Source organism: Hyla sarda, unplaced genomic scaffold (genome assembly GCF_029499605.1).
Source record: "Hyla sarda isolate aHylSar1 unplaced genomic scaffold, aHylSar1.hap1 scaffold_1288, whole genome shotgun sequence".
Lineage (NCBI taxonomy): Eukaryota > Metazoa > Chordata > Amphibia > Anura > Hylidae > Hyla > Hyla sarda.
The window spans coordinates 33985-39614 of NW_026607911.1; the positions used below are offsets into that span (position 1 = coordinate 33985).

A 5630-nucleotide genomic window follows, 5' to 3' on the forward strand; every position below is an offset into this window, starting at 1 on the left:
CAATGTACAGCAATGACACACCTGTGTGAACAGCCAGGAGACCCCCCCCCCCCCCATGTTATGTTACATAGTTACATAGTTAGTACGGTCGAAAAAAGACATATGTCCATCACGTTCAACCAGGGAATTAAGGGGTAGGGGTGTGGCGCGATATTGGGGAAGGGATGAGATTTTATATTTCTTCATAAGCATTAATCTTATTTTGTCAATTAGGAACATTCAGCACCCACCCGCTATCAAGGCAGCTGCCTATCATGTCATGCCCTACCTGCACAGGTGTGCTGGCTACTCAAATGATCCAATTAAGGAGGCCATTTAGTCAGCAGCAGCAGAAGTCCTGTGCCTGGACGCTCCAACAGGGGCCAGACACAAGCAGAAGCAGAAGCAGCAGAAGCAGCAGCAGCACCACCTTTTGTTTTTTGGCTGCAGCAGCAGCAAGGCCCACAGGGCTGGCTAGCTGGCTAGCCAGCAAGCAGGTAGCAATGAAAGTAGGAATCTTTCTTTTTAACCCTGTAAGGGGGTGGTGCACTGTACCCGAAGATACTGCCATATCGGGTCAATGCATAGGGCGACGGAAGCAAGCTTCGAAATCGGCCCCCGTTCTCAAAAATCCATTTAATATATGGTCCCCAGATAGGGGACGTATCAGATATTAAACTGATAAGAACAGATACTACACTTGATCTTAGCCAAAAGGCCGAGAAGCGATAACCGTGAAAGGGGCGGGCCCAACAAGGTCCCCTTCATGGGCACTATCACTGCTTGCTGTCAGGGAGGCTGCCAGACAATTTTCCATGCACACTCTGGGCTGGGGGGCAGTCAACCACCAGTACACACAGCAGAACCTAAACCCATACCATTATTGCTAAGCAGCAAGACAGGGGCCCATTGCACTCCCACGGGGCCTTTTTAAATGCAATCCATAACCCGGATTTGCCAGGACTTCTCCTACTTGCATGTGACACTGGGCTTAGGATCTGCATAGGAAACACACACACAAGCACACACCTACCTTTGTTGCCTGCAGATGCCTCCTTGGCTGTCCCCAAACGGTATCAAACCAACACCCACGGGAAGCTGTAAGCATAGAGGACATGCCTGCACCCCATTGGACTTACCTGTGTGGGTTAAATCCGGGTTATTTGACAACCTATGGCGGTGATGGTTCTGCTCAGGCAGAGCAGTGCTGATGCTCCTCATAAAGCTGTCGCTGCTGTGAAGGTTCTAGGTGACATCACAAATCCCTTTGGTTACATACACAACAAAGCTGGGTTGTTGTTGTTTACACTCTGCAAGGCCTGTGGAAGTGAGTGACATCATAGCACTGTAGTTCTGAGGGTTCAAGATGGATGCAACAATCTCCTGTTGCTTCTATGAAGGCCGTAATAGACGACATCACCAAACAGCTCCATAGTCACATACACAGCAAAGGAGAGATGTTGTTTACACCTAGTGATGTCAGTGGTATTGAGTGACATCACAGCACAGTGCTAAGGCTCCTGGGCCTGGACACAGCAGCGGCTGCAATATCTCAACGGAGAATACGTTTATATCTATGTGTGTGTGTGCGCATATATATATATATATATATATATATATATATATATATATATATATATTTCTCCGCCGAAATCACTTTTAAACCCATTTCCACCTTTTTTTCCCTTCTCTTCCTCTTACTTTTTTTTCACGTTTTTTTACGTTTTTCTCCTTTTCGCCTCTTTTCTGGGCGTATTATTCTTCTTTTTCTTCTTTTTTTTCGTCTAATGCATACCCCATCAGTGCAGCAATGCTTATTCAATACCGCCAGCAGATGGAGACACTGGGGGATAATTTTCTAAGGATTTATACTGATTTTTCCTGTCTGAATTTGTCGCACAGAAAGTTGCAGGCCAAATATGTGTGACATTTCTGCGACTTTAGCTTCTAGAGCATTTTTACAACATTATACATAGGTGCTGAATACATAAAAAGCGACTGTTCAGCGACAGACAAGTCGCATCGGCTGAAAGTAGGCCAGAATGTCAGTCCATGTTGGAGCAGGTTTAGATACAGTCTAAAGCATAGATCTCAAAGTCTGTGCACAGAATTTAGCAAGGGCCTCGCACCTTCTGATGCATCAGGTAGGTGCACAATAGCATAGCCTAACCCTCTGTACTTTGGTCTATATTGATGCGGGACATAGACAGCCAGCTGATGACCAATCCATTAGTGCAATGGATGGCTGGAAGCATTTGTCTTTGCCTTTGCAATACCACAGAAGCAATGCATGGTCAATGTACAGCAATGACACACCTGTGTGAACAGCCAGGAGACCCCCCCCCCCCCCCCCCCCCATGTTATGTTACATAGTTACATAGTTAGTACGGTCGAAAAAAGACATATGTCCATCACGTTCAACCAGGGAATTAAGGGGTAGGGGTGTGGCGCGATATTGGGGAAGGGATGAGATTTTATATTTCTTCATAAGCATTAATCTTATTTTGTCAATTAGGAACATTCAGCACCCACCCGCTATCAAGGCAGCTGCCTATCATGTCATGCCCTACCTGCACAGGTGTGCTGGCTACTCAAATGATCCAATTAAGGAGGCCATTTAGTCAGCAGCAGCAGAAGTCCTGTGCCTGGACGCTCCAACAGGGGCCAGACACAAGCAGAAGCAGAAGCAGCAGAAGCAGCAGCAGCACCACCTTTTGTTTTTTGGCTGCAGCAGCAGCAAGGCCCACAGGGCTGGCTAGCTGGCTAGCCAGCAAGCAGGTAGCAATGAAAGTAGGAATCTTTCTTTTTAACCCTGTAAGGGGGTGGTGCACTGTACCCGAAGATACTGCCATATCGGGTCAATGCATAGGGCGACGGAAGCAAGCTTCGAAATCGGCCCCCGTTCTCAAAAATCCATTTAATATATGGTCCCCAGATAGGGGACGTATCAGATATTAAACTGATAAGAACAGATACTACACTTGATCTTAGCCAAAAGGCCGAGAAGCGATAACCGTGAAAGGGGCGGGCCCAACAAGGTCCCCTTCATGGGCACTATCACTGCTTGCTGTCAGGGAGGCTGCCAGACAATTTTCCATGCACACTCTGGGCTGGGGGGCAGTCAACCACCAGTACACACAGCAGAACCTAAACCCATACCATTATTGCTAAGCAGCAAGACAGGGGCCCATTGCACTCCCACGGGGCCTTTTTAAATGCAATCCATAACCCGGATTTGCCAGGAACCCTTCTTACTCCTCCTACTTGCATGTGACACTGGGCTTAGGATCTGCATAGGAAACACACACACAAGCACACACCTACCTTTGTTGCCTGCAGATGCCTCCTTGGCTGTCCCCAAACGGTATCAAACCAACACCCACGGGAAGCTGTAAGCATAGAGGACATGCCTGCACCCCATTGGACTTACCTGTGTGGGTTAAATCCGGGTTATTTGACAACCTATGGCGGTGATGGTTCTGCTCAGGCAGAGCAGTGCTGATGCTCCTCATAAAGCTGTCGCTGCTGTGAAGGTTCTAGGTGACATCACAAATCCCTTTGGTTACATACACAACAAAGCTGGGTTGTTGTTGTTTACACTCTGCAAGGCCTGTGGAAGTGAGTGACATCATAGCACTGTAGTTCTGAGGGTTCAAGATGGATGCAACAATCTCCTGTTGCTTCTATGAAGGCCGTAATAGACGACATCACCAAACAGCTCCATAGTCACATACACAGCAAAGGAGAGATGTTGTTTACACCTAGTGATGTCAGTGGTATTGAGTGACATCACAGCACAGTGCTAAGGCTCCTGGGCCTGGACACAGCAGCGGCTGCAATATCTCAACGGAGAATACGTTTATATCTATGTGTGTGTGTGCGCATATATATATATATATATATATATATTTCTCCGCCGAAATCACTTTTAAACCCATTTCCACCTTTTTTTCCCTTCTCTTCCTCTTACTTTTTTTTCACGTTTTTTTACGTTTTTCTCCTTTTCGCCTCTTTTCTGGGCGTATTATTCTTCTTTTTCTTCTTTTTTTTCGTCTAATGCATACCCCATCAGTGCAGCAATGCTTATTCAATACCGCCAGCAGATGGAGACACTGGGGGATAATTTTCTAAGGATTTATACTGATTTTTCCTGTCTGAATTTGTCGCACAGAAAGTTGCAGGCCAAATATGTGTGACATTTCTGCGACTTTAGCTTCTAGAGCATTTTTACAACATTATACATAGGTGCTGAATACATAAAAAGCGACTGTTCAGCGACAGACAAGTCGCATCGGCTGAAAGTAGGCCAGAATGTCAGTCCATGTTGGAGCAGGTTTAGATACAGTCTAAAGCATAGATCTCAAAGTCTGTGCACAGAATTTAGCAAGGGCCTCGCACCTTCTGATGCATCAGGTAGGTGCACAATAGCATAGCCTAACCCTCTGTACTTTGGTCTATATTGATGCGGGACATAGACAGCCAGCTGATGACCAATCCATTAGTGCAATGGATGGCTGGAAGCATTTGTCTTTGCCTTTGCAATACCACAGAAGCAATGCATGGTCAATGTACAGCAATGACACACCTGTGTGAACAGCCAGGAGACCCCCCCCCCCCCCCCCCATGTTATGTTACATAGTTACATAGTTAGTACGGTCGAAAAAAGACATATGTCCATCACGTTCAACCAGGGAATTAAGGGGTAGGGGTGTGGCGCGATATTGGGGAAGGGATGAGATTTTATATTTCTTCATAAGCATTAATCTTATTTTGTCAATTAGGAACATTCAGCACCCACCCGCTATCAAGGCAGCTGCCTATCATGTCATGCCCTACCTGCACAGGTGTGCTGGCTACTCAAATGATCCAATTAAGGAGGCCATTTAGTCAGCAGCAGCAGAAGTCCTGTGCCTGGACGCTCCAACAGGGGCCAGACACAAGCAGAAGCAGAAGCAGCAGAAGCAGCAGCAGCACCACCTTTTGTTTTTTGGCTGCAGCAGCAGCAAGGCCCACAGGGCTGGCTAGCTGGCTAGCCAGCAAGCAGGTAGCAATGAAAGTAGGAATCTTTCTTTTTAACCCTGTAAGGGGGTGGTGCACTGTACCCGAAGATACTGCCATATCGGGTCAATGCATAGGGCGACGGAAGCAAGCTTCGAAATCTGCCCCCGTTCTCAAAAATCCATTTAATATATGGTCCCCAGATAGGGGACGTATCAGATATTAAACTGATAAGAACAGATTTTTTTTTTAACTTGACTACCCTTACGGGGGCAACTTTATTAAAAATTAAATAATGTTAACAAAGTTGTGCAAATATGTCAATAAATACAGTTACATATAAATAACATATTTACAACATATTAAAACATAAAATGGGCACTTGGTGGCTTTACAAGATAGAATTCCATTCTTTTAAAAACCATTTTCTAGATAAAAGCGGAAATCTCTTCTTGTCTAAAAGATAGTACTGGTACATTTCATAAAAACAGATAGATAAAATGTCCTTCACAGATAAAACCTCATGCTTGAACAATAAAATATTCCTGGCCTTCCACAGAGCTGCCTTCACACAGTTTATGATCTTCCATGCAATAGTCTCTTGAGTCCGTGTTGGGCATTCCAGGCAACCATAAAAAACCACTGCAATATTT

The 5630-nt window shown here is 45.6% G+C and overlaps 2 non-coding genes and 1 pseudogene across 2 annotated transcripts; all 3 read right to left on the reverse strand.

Moving 5' to 3' along the window:
• Window positions 1-518: 518 nt before the first annotated feature.
• Window positions 519-709, reverse strand: LOC130304679 (U2 spliceosomal RNA). The gene has a single exon (XR_008854411.1). It is a non-coding gene; the product is annotated as a U2 spliceosomal RNA (small nuclear RNA).
• A 2090-nt stretch (window positions 710-2799) lies between these two features.
• On the reverse strand, window positions 2800-2990 carry LOC130304680 (U2 spliceosomal RNA). The gene has a single exon (XR_008854412.1). It is a non-coding gene; the product is annotated as a U2 spliceosomal RNA (small nuclear RNA).
• A 2075-nt stretch (window positions 2991-5065) lies between these two features.
• Window positions 5066-5269, reverse strand: LOC130304711 (U2 spliceosomal RNA; annotated as a pseudogene).
• Between the last annotated feature and the right edge of the window lie 361 nt (window positions 5270-5630).